Here is a 13,392-nt window from a genome sequence, read left to right as displayed (position 1 = left end):
ATTTTATCAATAATTATAATGTTATTCACCCATTATATTACTTATAATGTCATAAAAACAATACAGTTGTTCAATTATTAGCTTTTCACTCAGATCAGTTATTCTAATAAGCTAATTATTTAAGTAATTAATATTAATTAATTATTAATTCTGACTTTTGGTTATTTATTAATATCAGAAAAGGTTTGAAGGGATCAAAGCCATACTGCAGTGGCAGTCTTTATATAAGTTCACACGGTCCGATGAAAGTTTCTAATATTCTTCACAAAATCAGATGATACCTATGATTTTATACAACAGGCACCAGCATTATAATGAATATATGAAGATCATTAATAAAGAAAGATTTCTTCTTCAACTACTTATCAGGTATCAATAGTGTATATATTTAAGTATTATAAACCTATAATTATTCAGTGGATAATATTTCCGTTCTCCAATATTGAAATTCACACACTAACTGTTCAGTTTATTAGTTTATATTGAAAATTTATCAGTTACTAGTTACTTTATTAATAATTATAATGTTATTTGCTCACTACGTAACTTATAATGTCATAGAAACACCATAATTGTTTAATTGTCAGTTTTCACTCAAATCAGTTATTCTAATAAGCTAATTATTTAGATAATTAATATTAAATATTGTAACGGTTCACCTTTCCCGACGCCGCGGATCGGCTCGCCGGTTCCAGGATTCGGGAGGAAGGGGGAGATTCAGACTCGCTTATTCCTTATTAACAATACTTTGGTTTATTCAAAAAGAAACAAGTAAACAAAATGATTGTTGGCATAAAGCTTAAATAGAGAAACTTATTGACTACCCGGTATAAACGAAATGTTTGTTGGCATAAAGCCCTAAATAGAGAAACTTATTGACTACTCGGTATAAACAAAATAAGGAGGCGTATAGCCTGTAGCGGTGTCCGGAAAAGATTTACAAATTACCCGGTATAACTTAGAGATACGGTGTATAGCAGGAAGAGACCGGAAACCGGGAAACCCGGCGTAACAACGAGAAACCCGTTGCCCGGCGTGTAGCAGGAAGAGACCGGAAACCGGGAAACCCGGCGTAACAACGAGAAACCCGTTGCCCGGCGTGTAACAGGAAGAGACCGGAAACCGGGAAACCCGGCGTAACAACGAGAAACCCGTTGCCCGGCGTGTAGCAGGAAGAGACCGGAAACCGGGAAACCCGGCGTAACAACGAGAAACCCGTTGCCCGGCGTGTAGCAGGAAGAGACCGGAAACCGGGAAACCCGGCGTAACAACGAGAAACCCGTTGCCCGGCGTGTAGCAGGAAGAGACCGGAAACCGGGAAACCCGGCGTAACAACGAGAAACCCGTTGCCCGGCGTGTAGCAGGAAGAGACCGGAAACCGGGAAACCCGGCGTAACAACGAGAAACCCGTTGCCCGGCGTGTAGCAGGAAGAGACCGGAAACCGGGAAACCCGGCGTAACAACGAGAAACCCGTTGCCCGGCGTGTAGCAGGAAGAGACCGGAAACCGGGAAACCCGGCGTAATGACGAGAAACCCGTCACCCGGTGTATAGCAGGAAGAGACCGGAAACCGGGAAACCCGGCGTAACAACGAGAAACCCGTTGCCCGGCGTGTAGCAGGAAGAGACCGGAAACCGGGAAACCCGGCGTAACAACGAGAAACCCGTTGCCCGGCGTGTAGCAGGAAGAGACCGGAAACCGGGAAACCCGGCGTAATGACGAGAAACCCGTCACCCGGTGTATAGCAGGAAGAGACCGGAAACCGGGAAACCCGGCGTAACAACGAGAAACCCGTTGCCCGATACTAAAGGTAGGAGGCCAGAAACCGAGAAACCCGGCGTAACAACGAGAAGCCCGTTGCCTGGCTAGGAGGTCCGGAACAGGACTGGTGCCGGCTCATCCGTCGAGCCGGCTTATATACCCTGCCGGCGGTTCCCCCACTCTACCTCGAGGCTGTGGTGGGGGTAACGCCGGCGTCGTAGTGGGGCGCCTCTGGGGGTTGTAGTGGGGCGCCCCTGGGGTAGGGTGACCCGTGTATCAGTTATGATTTTGTGCTTAGGGGCGCCTTAGGCGCCATAGCCTCAAGTGGCGGGCGGGTGATCGGCCCGCGAGGCGTTAGTAATGGCTACGCCGTTACACTACCCCCTCCCTAGACGGTGGACCGTACGTGATCGGCCGAAACGGTCGAACCGTATCATCCACCGTCCAGTAGGGAAAGTGGCTCGGAACTTCCGAGTGGCGTGGGCGGTATGGCGCTGGAGGAATCACGGCGGCTGGTCCTGTCCTACGCCCCGATGGTTTCCTCGTCCTCTTCCTCGGATGCCGCCTTGAGGTCCTGCACATGGATGTGGCGGTGCCATCGTCCTCGGGCGTCCTTGAGGTCAACGATTACGGGGGATACGATCCTCCGGACAGTCATCGGTCCGCTGTACTTCGGGGCCAGCTTGGCGTTGAACGCGTTGGCCTTGCTGGACAGGGGGCGGTCGCGTTTCCAGACGCGTTCGCCCAGCTGCGGTCGCCAGTCTCGTCGCCGCAGGTTGTACGGCTTCTCTTGCCGCTGGAAGGCCCGGGCGAGGTGGATTCGGACCACCTTGTAGGCGTCCTCCAACTGGGTCTGGCGGGTGCTTGGTCCTGGTGCTGGTGCGGTTCCTGGTCGATCCTCTGGATGTGGGCGGGCGAGCTCTCGGCCATGCAGGATGTAGGCCGGAGTGTATCCGGTGGCCTCATGTCGGGCGGTGTTGATGGCGAACTGTAAGGCGGGGATTCGCTCGTCCCAGTCTTTGTGCCGCCGACCTACGTACTGGCTGATCATTGTTTTAACCGTACGGTTCGCTCGCTCTACCGGATTGCATTGCGGAGTGTACACGGGGGATGTCCGATGTTGTATCCCGTAGGAAGCTAGCAAGGCCTTAATGCGTTGCGCGACGAACTGAGTCCCGTTATCGGATACCAGGGCGACCGGACACCCGTGCCGGTATATCAGGCGGTCGGTGAGTGCTCGGGCTACGGCTACGGCGGTGGCTTTTCTAAGCGGGACCATTTCGATCCACTTACTGAACCGGTCTTGTATGGTTAATAGCCAGGTATGGCCGCTAGTGGATCGAGGCAGGGGACCGATCAGGTCTACGGCGGCTTGTTCCCATGGTGCGCGGACAGAGGTGGCCATCATCCGACCAGCCGGTCGTTGTTGACTGGCCTTGTGCCGCGCACAATTAGCGCACCCTCGGACGTACCGGGCAATTTCCCGAAACATGCCGGGCCAGTAATATAGCTGGGCCACCCGAGCCAATGTTTTGGAAATGCCTAGGTGCCCGGCGGCCGGGTCGTCGTGCATTCGCTGAAGCAGGGCGGGTCGTTGGTCTGTAGGCACGCACTGCTTCCATTGCTCTTCGGCTGGTGTTTCCCGGAAGTCCAGATCGTGGAGTACATGCCTGTACAATCGTTGATCCTGGATTTTATAGTCCGGGTGATCGGTCGGATGTCTTCGTACTTCGGCTAGTTTACGGTGGTACCACCGGCATTTCGGCCGGGTCACCGCCAAAGCTTCCGGGAGGCGGGAGAGGGCATCTGCCACCTGGTTAAGTGTCCCGCGCCGGTACTGGATGTCGAAATCATGTTGTTGTAATTCGAACATCCAGCGGGCTAGTCGTCCGGTAGGGGCCTCGATGTGTTGTAACCACTTTAAAGCTTGGTGGTCGGTCACGACGGTGAATCGGTAGCCCTCGAGGTAATCCCGCATCCGGCGTATACTCCACACGACAGCCAAGCACTCTAGTTCGGTAGCGCTATAATTCTTCTCGGCTGCGTTGAGGGTCCGGCTGGCGTACGCGATAACCCGCTCTCCTTCGCCGAGGTGTTGGGTTAATACGGCCCCTAACCCGTGGGCGCTGGCGTCGGTTTGTAGTAGAAATGGTCGCGCAAAATCTGGACAGGCGAGGACAGGTGCGGTGGTTAAGGCCTGTTTTAGTTTCCGGAACGCGGTTTCTTCTTCTTTTGCCCAGGTCCAGCGCGCTCTCTTTTTAGTGAGTCGAGTGAGAGGGGCGGCGATAGTGGAGAAGTCAGCGATGAATCGGCGGTACCATGACGCTACCCCCAGAAATTGCCGAACCCTGCGGAGGGTCGTGGGGGCAGGCCAATCGGTAATGGCTCGCACTTTTTCTGGGTCCGTCCGGATTCCGTGCCGATCGATAACGTGTCCGAGGTACCGAAGACTTGGCCGGCAGAAGTGACACTTTTCTGGGTTGAGGCGGAGTCGGGCGTCACGGAGGCGGCGAAAGACTTCGGCCAAGTGGCCTAGGTGCTCCTCGAAAGTACGGGACGCGACAACTATGTCGTCCAAGTAGACGAGGACGTGGGGTTCTAACTCGGGTCCTAGCACGGTGTCGAGCAGCCGTTGGAAGGTGGCCGGTGCTGAATGCAGTCCGAATGGCATGACGCGGAACTGCATCAGCCCTCTCCCTGGCACCGTGAAGGCGGTTGCGGGGCGGCTCTCCGGAGTTAGTGGCACTTGCCAATACCCGCTGCGTAGGTCCAACGTGGACAAGTAGTGTGCGCCTCGTAGCTTATCTAAGGTGGCGGCAATGTGAGGCAGCGGGTATGCATCTTTTTCTGAGGCCGCGTTTAATCGGCGGAAGTCTATACAAAATCGGTAGGTCCCGTCTTTCTTCTTTGCCAGCACTATCGGAGAGCTCCAGGCGCTGGTGGAGGGCTCGATGACTCCTTCGGCTTCCATCTTTTGGACCTCTTGGTCGATCACGGCTTGCATGGCCGGATTACGGGGCCGATATCGTTGTTTAATGGGCGGCCCCGGTTTTAGCCGAATTTGGTGTGTGGCTTTGTCGGTCGGGCCGCGGACCGATTCGAACTTTGGAAGTTCGTTATTTAGAAAGGCCTGTAGCCTTAGCGCCTCGCTGGTAGTTCCTGGGCTGATACTGGCTGTCGCGATTCCATCTTTGGTTGTTGTCTCGGTGACAGGTCTGGGCGGCGGGCGCAGCTCGACTCCTAATTTCGCCCAGAGGTCTATGCCTATTAGTACGGCGTTGTCTAGTTGTGGTAGTACGGAGAAGCGGTGGCGGTACGATTTTCCTCGTAACCTGACCGTTGCTTCGATGGTCTCGGCAATGGGGACTTGCGTCCCGTCGGCCAGGCGTATCTGGGCTGCCTTGAGATCTGGGCTAGACGGTGTGCGGTTGATTCGGCGGGCCGTTTCAGCGTTTACGAATGAGATTTCTGAGCCGGAATCGAGGAGGCCCCACAAATGTTGTCCGGCGATCTGGATCCGGAGGTGCGGTCTCGGGTTGTATTTTAGGCCGAGTTGGGCTGGACGACGGCCGCGACGTCTCCGGCCCGCACCCCGTTTCCCGTCGGGGGGTGGCAGTCACGGGTGAGGACCCCGTCCTTGCCACATCTCGAGCAGAATTTCTTCGGAGGTCGCTGGCAGTGCAGGCGTGTATGTCCTCGTTGCTTGCACCTCCAGCAACATTCCTCCCGACTGTAGACCGCGGAAGCTACAACCGGGGTGTGGCTTTGCGGCACGTCCCTTCGTCGTTCCTGTCTTCGGCGGTCGGCCTCTTCGTATTCGGTGGCTCGGATGCTCAGATCCCCGACGCTGAGCACGTCCGCCCGACGGATGTACAATTGGTACTCCGGATCCATGTTTTCGTAGAGCTGTTCCAGTTGGTCTAGGGGTGAATATCCCCCGGCGCGCCGCATCATGGTCAGGACCTCGGTGGCGTACTTTTGGAAGGACTCTTTAGGGCGTTGTTGACGTCCCTGGATCGTCCTTTTCATCTGTCTCTCATACCCGCTTGGCAGGTATTGCTGGCGGACAGCTTGGCGAAAGTCGGCCCAGCTGGCTATGGTATCGCGGATGTTGCGATACCACAGCAGGGCGTCTCCCCGTAAGAGTTCGGGTAGCCCTAACAGCATCTGGGCGTCGGTGTAGCCGTAGCCCAGGCACAGCTCTTCCGTACGCTCGAGGAATGCCAGGGGGTCCTTGCCCTCGAAGTGGCACCCCCATTTTCGGATCTGGTCCATGATCCTGGCTGGTTCAACAGGTGTCGGGGTGGTAGCTTCTTCGTCTTTGGTTGGGCTTCCGGTGGCCATTTCGACGTTGATAGTGGGCACAGGTAGGTGAGTTCGAAATAGCGCAGGGTTTTGCCCGACAAATCGGCGGAGGCGTCGGCGGACCTCGTCTAAAGTTCCTTGGCTATCGATTCCGTGTCTTTTGGCCAAGGCAATAGCTTCGGTTTTTGATAATTGATTTACCCACGCGGGCATCTGGATAGGCTTAAGCGAGTCGGGATCTCCACTGGGCAGGTCCCTGTTCGGGCGCCATGTAACGGTTCACCTTTCCCGACGCCGCGGATCGGCTCGCCGGTTCCAGGATTCGGGAGGAAGGGGGAGATTCAGACTCGCTTATTCCTTATTAACAATACTTTGGTTTATTCAAAAAGAAACAAGTAAACAAAATGATTGTTGGCATAAAGCCTAAATAGAGAAACTTATTGACTACTCGGTATAAACGAAATGTTTGTTGGCATAAAGCCCTAAATAGAGAAACTTATTGACTACTCGGTATAAACAAAATAAGGAGGCGTATAGCCTGTAGCGGTGTCCGGAAAAGATTTACAAATTACCCGGTATAACTTAGAGATACGGTGTATAGCAGGAAGAGACCGGAAACCGGGAAACCCGGCGTAACAACGAGAAACCCGTTGCCCGGCGTGTAGCAGGAAGAGACCGGAAACCGGGAAACCCGGCGTAACAACGAGAAACCCGTTGCCCGGCGTGTAACAGGAAGAGACCGGAAACCGGGAAACCCGGCGTAACAACGAGAAACCCGTTGCCCGGCGTGTAGCAGGAAGAGACCGGAAACCGGGAAACCCGGCGTAACAACGAGAAACCCGTTGCCCGGCGTGTAGCAGGAAGAGACCGGAAACCGGGAAACCCGGCGTAACAACGAGAAACCCGTTGCCCGGCGTGTAGCAGGAAGAGACCGGAAACCGGGAAACCCGGCGTAACAACGAGAAACCCGTTGCCCGGCGTGTAGCAGGAAGAGACCGGAAACCGGGAAACCCGGCGTAACAACGAGAAACCCGTTGCCCGGCGTGTAGCAGGAAGAGACCGGAAACCGGGAAACCCGGCGTAACAACGAGAAACCCGTTGCCCGGCGTGTAGCAGGAAGAGACCGGAAACCGGGAAACCCGGCGTAATGACGAGAAACCCGTCACCCGGTGTATAGCAGGAAGAGACCGGAAACCGGGAAACCCGGCGTAACAACGAGAAACCCGTTGCCCGGCGTGTAGCAGGAAGAGACCGGAAACCGGGAAACCCGGCGTAACAACGAGAAACCCGTTGCCCGGCGTGTAGCAGGAAGAGACCGGAAACCGGGAAACCCGGCGTAATGACGAGAAACCCGTCACCCGGTGTATAGCAGGAAGAGACCGGAAACCGGGAAACCCGGCGTAACAACGAGAAACCCGTTGCCCGATACTAAAGGTAGGAGGCCAGAAACCGAGAAACCCGGCGTAACAACGAGAAGCCCGTTGCCTGGCTAGGAGGTCCGGAACAGGACTGGTGCCGGCTCATCCGTCGAGCCGGCTTATATACCCTGCCGGCGGTTCCCCCACTCTACCTCGAGGCTGTGGTGGGGGGTAACGCCGGCGTCGTAGTGGGGCGCCTCTGGGGGTTGTAGTGGGGCGCCCCTGGGGTAGGGTGACCCGTGTATCAGTTATGATTTTGTGCTTAGGGGCGCCTTAGGCGCCATAGCCTCAAGTGGCGGGCGGGTGATCGGCCCGCGAGGCGTTAGTAATGGCTACGCCGTTACAATATTAATATTAACTTTAATTATATATTAATATCAGGATAGGCTAGAAGAGGCCAAAAACCAGTACAATGACAGTCTTCATGTAAATTCACACAGCCCAATGAGAGCTTCCAATATTCTTCACAAATTATCAAATAGTAATGATGACTTTATACAACAAGCACCAGCATTATAATAAATATGAAGATTATCAATAAGAAAAGACTTATTCATTTATTATTCTTCAACTACTTATCAGATCACAATAGTATGTGTAATTAAAGTACGATAAACTTATAATTATTCAATAGATAATATTTCCATTCACCAATATTAAATAGGCAAATTTAACACACTGACTGTTCAGTTTATTAATTAATATTGAAAATTTATCAATTACTAGTTACTTTATTAATAATTATAATGTTATTTGTCCACTGCATAACTTATAATGTCATAGAAACACTGTAATTGTTCAATTGTCAGTTTTTCACTTAATTTAGTTATTCTAATAAATTTTTATTGTATGTTAATATCAGGAAAGGCTTGAAGAATCAAGATACAATGGCAATCTTCGTACAAATTAACACAGCTCAATGAGAATTTCTAGTATTCTTCACAAATTATCAGATGACAACAGACATCAGCATTATTATAGAATGAAGATCATCAATGAAGAAAGATTTCATCTTACTACTTGTCAGGTCACAATAGTATATGTAATTAAAATACTATAAACTTATAATTGTTCAATGAATAATATTTTCATTCTCCAATATTGAATAAGCATATTCACACACTAACTATTCAGTTTATTAGTTAATATTGAAAGTTTATCAATTACTAGTTCCTTTTATTAATAATTATAATGTTATTTACCCGTTACGTAACTTATAATGTCATAGAAACAACACAATTGTTTAATTTATCAGTCTTCACTCAAATCAGTTATTCTAATAAACTAGTCATCAGATAGCTGAATATTAATTATTAATTCTAACTTAATTGTTTGTTTGTTTGCATCAGGAAAAGCTTGAAAAGAGCAAAAACCACACTACGATGGGAATCTCCATATAAGTTCATTCAGCCCAGGAAAATTTCTCTGGTATTCTTCGTCTATACTACAAGTCAACATCAGACCATGCTTGTACATATATCCAGAAAGTATAAATCACCTCTTATATTATTATGTGATCCATATATAGTTATCAAGTAACATAAGTCCAATTACTAAACACAGAAAACAATTTAGGAGCTTCTTTTAATGAATATATTTGTTCAGTTTCAGGGTTGTATAAAACAACGCTTCTCACATACCACTAAGAGAGTGCTTCATATTATGATGATATTTCTCACTACGCCAGGATAACAGGGCCACAGATTCAAGTTCAATAATCCCTTCCTCAGTATTAAATAGAAAGACCACCATGTTACTATCAAGACCAACCGTATCACCGATAAGGGATTAATTAAGGAAAGAACCTTACACATATCTTGTAACCAGTCTATCTTAATTGATTAATTGATTTACTCGTATCAAAAGAGTCACAGTTTATCATATACATTGATAAACAAATGTTTCACGTGCTACATCCCATCACTATATTAAGTGCAGGTAAAGTAAGTCATTCTTGATTATTTATTTATCTAATTATTATTAATATTCTTAATTCTTATATATGTATTACTTCTTATATTATTATATGTCTAATAACTAATTATAATATGAGATAATCACTGATTCTAATCAAGTAAGTCCAGACTATCCTTTATTTATAATATTTGTCACATTTCGGAGTTGTAAATATATTCGTTCGTTCAATTTCAGAGTTATGTAAAACAACGCTTCTCACATACCACTAAGAAGTACTTGATATTATGATATTTCTCACTACACCAGGATATCAAGGCCACATGCTCAAGCTCAGTAACCTTTTCCTCAGTATTATAGATAGAAAGACTAGCTATATTACTATCGAGGCAACAACTGTATCACCAATAAGAGATTAATTATAAAGTCTCACACGTGTCTTATATCCAGCCTAACTTATAGTTTAATTGATTTACACATATCAAGAGAATCACAGTTCATCATATATAATAAACAGATGTATTACATGTTACATTCCATCACTGTGTAAACACAGGTAGAATGAGTAACTCTTGATTATTTATTTATCTAGTTAGATTATAATTATATTGATATTATTAATTCTAAATTAATATTTGATGTTTTAGATCTAATACAACATAAAAAGAGCGGATTATGCTGCAATTGTAGTCTATATTAGCTTAGTTCGCAGAAGACATCTATTATTACAAGTCTATAACTATACATATCACACCAGGATGCCAGAGCCACACATTCAAGTTCAATAAACTTTCCCTCAGTGTCACAGACAGAAACCAGCTATGTTACTGTCAGGACAACAACTGTATCGCCAATGAAAGGCTAAAAAGTCTCACACGTTTCTTATATCCAGTCTAACTTAGTTGTTCAACTGATTTACACATATCAAAAGAGTCACAGTTTATTATATATATTGATAAACAAAAGTTTACGTGTTACATTCCATCACTGTGTTAATCACAGGTAAAATAACTCACTCTTGATTATTTGTCTAATTAAATTATAATTATTATTAATATCATCAATTCTAATTAATATTTGATGTTTAGATCTAACACTTTATAAGAAGAGCAAATTATGCTACAACTATAGTGTTCGTGATTCGAGGAGTTTCACTCGAATGTCGTGAACGCGTGCGGCGGGTTCCGCTCCGCGAGAACGCGGGATGAATGTGCGATGAGAGAGACGGCGGTATAGCGTTGAGAAGGAGCGAGAGAGACAGAGTGATAGAACGTTGAGAAGGAAAGAGAGAGACAGAATGATAGTGGACCGCGACCGCGAGACTGAAGATTGAAGACGGGAGCGAGCGAGAGGAACAGATTTATAAATGCACCATGGTTGAATCAAATTAACAACACTGTCATTTATTCACTTTGTCCGAATTAAATATAATGATGCGAATCGTATCACGGACGCGACACTTAGATAGAGTTCCGCGTTCCCGTTACTAATGATAAGTCCGCCAAGTTGTTCGAATTCTCAAGGTGCAGACGCGATCTCGATCGTATGATTTCTCGTTGGCTTCTGACAAAGAGTCGGCGGGAACGCCGGTTCGCTCCTCAATTTGCCCATGCGAGAAGAAGCAAAAAAACAGTTTGACCGGGAAACACTTCAAGGTGTTTTCTGCGTGCGAAAGTCATGATAGAACAACGAATAAACAAGAGACGTTGAAAACAAGTCGAAGGGTACTTTCGCAAACGAGAATCTGTCGACGAGAGTCATGCCAAAATATTTAATTTTTAAGACGATAATCACAAAGGACGGCCGTTACTGCGAGGCTGACACAAATAACGCGAGTAATTTAAAAATATTGACACAATAAGCAAGATCGAACGACTTGGCGGACCGACAATTTGAACGACATAAATTTACAGAATAGATAGACTCGAATTTAATAAAAGTGTTGACGGTCCTTAACATACCGCTCGCCTCGAAACTATCGTTTCGAAATGTATGCTATGAGTACAAAACTAAGAGAACATTTAGAAGAATTTAAAGAGGCGATCGGAATATCGAGAGTACGTATGATTTCCTTTGAAATCGGGAGCGTGAAGTCGCTTTACGTCGGAGGCTCCAGCTTCTCGATATCGATTGGAAGCAGGCATAGCTTATTAATCGGTCGCTTATACTCGGACGCCGCAGTCTTCACCGTAACAACGCGAGTTAATCCGTCTTGACCCGTGTGACATCGTAGTACGCGAGCGAGCTCCCATTTGCAAGGGGGGAGTAGAGGGTTACGCAATAAGACGAGTTGACCGACGCGGATCTCGGTTTTGGCAGGTCGTTTCCACTTGACGCGCTGTTGTAACGTATTTACATAGTCGTCAAGCCATAACTTCCAGAATCTTTCTGAGATCTGGCGCACGAGTTGCCAGCGCGACAGTCTATTTTCGCGAAGATTCAAAACGGAAGGTTCGGGAACTGCGGTCAGGGCCGAGCCGATCAAAAAATGCCCGGGAGTTAACGGTTCATAATCGTCGACCGAGTCGTTGAGAGGAGCGAGCGGTCGGGAATTGAGACACGCCTCCACATTGCATAAGACTGTTGAGAATTCCTCAAATGTGAGAGTATGAGCCCCAATCACTCGACGGAGATGGTGCTTTACACTCCGTACTCCCGCCTCCCATAATCCGCCGAAATGAGGAGCGGAAGGTGGCATAAAGTGCCACGTGATTCGATCGGAAGCGGTTCGATTGAGAAAGTCCGGGTCCCTGATAGCTGCGCAAAACGCGGCGGTAAGCTCGCGTTCGGCGCCCACAAAATTCGTGCTATTATCTGAATACATGGCCGAGGGCAGGCCGCGTCGAGCGCAAAATCGAGAAAACGCGCCGATAAACGCTGAGGTTGAGTAGCCCTCCACGAGCTCCAAATGAATGGCGCGAGTCGCCATGCAAATAAAAATCGCGATATACGCTTTTCGTGACGGGATTCCGCGACCAGACAAGGATCGTACGAGCACCGGACCAGCGTAATCCAGTCCGCAATTGAGAAAAGCGCGTGCGGGAGGAGTCACCCGCACGCGAGGCAGATCACCCATCTGTTGGAAGGGAATCGTGGCCCTTTCTCGAGTACAAATAACGCAACGAAAAATAGTGAGTTTGGCGAGACTTCGGGCGCGCAGTACCCAATACTCGCGTCGTAGCGTAGCGAGCGTTAATTGTAGACCTGCGTGTAGAGATTTTAAATGCACGTGATACAGAACCAAAGCGACTAGCGGATGCGAGGCGAGAATAATCGAGTGTTTAACGGAAAAGGAAAGCGGCGCGTGCGAAAGCCGCCCGCCAACACAGATTAATCCATCCTCGCCGAGGAAAGGGTTGAGCGACAGAATCGAGCTTTTCGAGGATATGGCTCGTTGACTTGTAAGCGCAGCAAACTCGAGAGGGAAGAGCTCTTTCTGAATCCGTCTCAGAACAAACTCTTTCGCGAGTTGACATTCGCGGGCTGATAACGCTAGTGTGTTCTCCCTAACGTCGTCAACGGGAATCGACTGCTTCCGAGTTTTATTGATAAAGCGCATTATATACGCTGTTACGCGAATTAACCGAGGCCACGACGAAAATCTTATCGTAAAGTCGCAGTCAAGTTCCGTCGAAGCTAAATGAGACTGAATACTCTCCTTTTGTTCGATTTGAGTATCGAAATTGTGCGATTGAGAAGTCGACGGCTCGTCGATCGGGTTACGCAACCATGCGGGGCCGCACCACCAGAGTGGGTGAGTTCGAAGGAGAGACCCGGCGATTCCGCGAGATGCGCAATCTGCGGGATTTTCATCGGTGGGAACGTGGTTCCACACCGCGTTCGGAACGCGCGATTGTATCTCTGATACGCGATTCGCGACGAACGTCTTCCATTTGGCCGGTTGTTGCGTGACCCACGCTAAAACGACAGTTGAGTCTGTCCAGCAATAGCACGGGGAGGTGGCGAGACCAAGAGTGGTTCGCACGAATTCGAG

The 13,392-nt window shown here is 48.6% G+C and overlaps 1 long non-coding RNA gene across 3 annotated transcripts; it reads left to right on the top strand.

Moving 5' to 3' along the window:
- Positions 1-7,865: 7,865 nt before the first annotated feature.
- LOC114942167 (uncharacterized) lies at positions 7,866-12,912 on the top strand. 3 transcript variants are annotated; one of them, XR_014925391.1, is made up of 6 exons: positions 7,866-7,965; positions 8,347-8,971; positions 9,090-9,422; positions 9,636-9,954; positions 10,046-10,400; positions 10,487-12,912. It is a non-coding gene; the product is annotated as an uncharacterized LOC114942167 (long non-coding RNA). The 3 variants fall into 3 exon arrangements; XR_014925392.1 differs by having other exon boundaries at positions 7,866-8,075; positions 8,347-8,954; XR_014925390.1 differs by having other exon boundaries at positions 7,866-8,075.
- Positions 12,913-13,392: the final 480 nt, after the last annotated feature.

This window comes from Nylanderia fulva, unplaced genomic scaffold (assembly GCF_048542155.1).
Source record: "Nylanderia fulva isolate GAGA-0341 unplaced genomic scaffold, ASM4854215v1 Scaffold386, whole genome shotgun sequence".
NCBI lineage: Eukaryota > Metazoa > Arthropoda > Insecta > Hymenoptera > Formicidae > Nylanderia > Nylanderia fulva.
This window is presented reverse-complemented; position numbering and strand designations above follow the sequence as displayed.